The 2,185-nt window shown below is 35.9% G+C and overlaps 1 pseudogene; it reads right to left on the bottom strand.

Annotated features, from left to right (window-relative positions):
- Positions 1-1,792: 1,792 nt before the first annotated feature.
- Positions 1,793-1,915, bottom strand: LOC114610260 (annotated as a pseudogene).
- Between the last annotated feature and the right edge of the window lie 270 nt (positions 1,916-2,185).

Genomic DNA, 2,185 nt, shown 5'->3' on the forward strand with positions numbered 1-2,185 from the left:
CATTTAAGGGGTGTGGAGGGGAGATACATAGGTAATGAGGCAAAAGGTAATAAAAAGCCGAGTGTGTTTCCTCATTACATTAAGAAATTGGTCTGACAAAAAAGTACACTTTGGGTGCAAAATTAAATATGAATTAAATATGTATTCTTCACATTTGTCACATCTGCAACAACCTCTGAAACAGTGTGTATATAAAATTTATCTTTTACTGTGAAGTTCCTTGACAATACTACCCACTTGTTTTCAATGAATGAAGCTGCACATTATTTAGAGTTGGAATATAAACACTGACATCTGTGTGTGCCTCCTCTATGTTATTTGCCCTAATAACAAAAGGCATTGCTATTGTCAAATGCCTGATATTTCTTACAATCAATAGGGGCACTGGACATGGATACAATCCCTTAATCTCTGGCATAACCTTTTACTAAAAATATTCTCATAGTTCTGTTATCAAAGCAAGTTCTTAAGATTACATGATCTGCAATCCAGTAATAAAAGTAACTTTTCATATGCACAAACACACACAAGCCCAAATTTCCTCCTCCTCAGCTTCCCATAGAAACCCTAACAGTGTTCACATTCCTCTTACTTCTCAGTAACTATGTTGTCAGAACTTGCTTGCAGATGCAAATAGACTGAAGCACAGTTAATATAGCTGCAAGTATTTAAGCAGCCAGTCAGGCCAGTTGCTTACATCTGAGATAACTTATATGTCTTCATTCACACACATAAATACTAGAAATGCATATTTGGCTGTGAGTATATAGACAATAAGAATGGAAAATGTCATTTACACTCGAAAAGCACATTTATAATGTGGCATATTTCCAAGAATTTAGACTTCCTTAATGTTTTCTCACATTAAAACAAAATGGAGCAAACTCTTAAGCACCTGGAGAAAGTGCTTAAAATGTCATCACCAGCTGTAATTACATGGAAAATTCAATTATCACAGCTATGGAATCAAGACTGCTGCATACAATCACATGAGATAATGGCCATGTCAATCAAAAAATATATAGCAGAACAACCAATACACTTAATGGTTGTGCTCAACTTGCATGAACAAAGTGCCTTTGTTAGAGTTTCTATTGATGTTATGAAATACCATGACCAAAAATCAAGTTGGGGAAAAAAGGCTTACACTTCCAGATCATAGTCTTTCACTGGAGGAAGTCAGAACAAAAACTCAAGCAGTGCTGGAACCTGGAGGCAGGAACTGATGCAGAGGCCATGGATGGCTGTTGCTTACTGACTTGCTTCCCATGACTTTTTCAGCTTGCTTTCTTATAGAACCCAACACCACCAGCCCAGGAATGGGTCTTCCTTCATTGATCACTAATTGAAAAAAAATGCCTTTTAGCTGGATCTCATGGTGACATTTTCTCAACTGAAGCCCCTTCCTCTCTGACGACTTTAACTTGTGTCAAATTGACACAAAACCAGTGAGTACAGAAAACTCTGAAAAACAATTAGTATCTAATGTGTAATCAGTACAAACTAACAAATAATGGGGATGAACTCCAATAGATAAGTTTCACTGCTGTAATAGTATTTCATACTTCTTCAGCTTACAAACTTCAAATAAATAAAAATTAGCATACTTATATAAGCATGAAGGAAATATATAATATAATGATAGAACGATATAATAATATAATGATAGAACAATGGTTCCTTTTTTTTTTTTTCAGTGATTAATTAACAGGAGATTTATTCATGCAAGAATAGAGTCATCCTTGCCAAACTTAGTAGGAGATGTTAAATTTTCTGTCCAATTTTCCTTCCTAAAAATATGGAACGCTTCACGAATTTGCGTGTCATCCTTGCGCAGGGGCCATACCTGTGTAGACTGGCTGAAAATCCTCTATATACACTGAGATGTTTCTGAAATGTTCTACATGTAATGAATGTGTCTCTATCTTATTATAATCAGTGAGAGTAAGGGAACTCCTTGTGACATTTGTCATAGAAGTTACATCAACTGCACTAAATTATGATCCTTTTTTATATAGATGGAAAAATGACAGATGTAGGGCTGTCTGCAAGCCTATTATATGGGCTGTAGTCATGAAAGAAATAGAGGAGAGCAGGAATAAATAACAAGCTCATCATTTTGAGGCACACGAAGACTTCTGAGGCTATGCTTTGTGTGATAATCTGCCATCTCCAGGAGCCACCT

This window comes from Grammomys surdaster, unplaced genomic scaffold (assembly GCF_004785775.1).
Source record: "Grammomys surdaster isolate TR1022 unplaced genomic scaffold, NIH_TR_1.0 126035, whole genome shotgun sequence".
In the NCBI taxonomy this organism is placed as follows: domain Eukaryota; kingdom Metazoa; phylum Chordata; class Mammalia; order Rodentia; family Muridae; genus Grammomys; species Grammomys surdaster.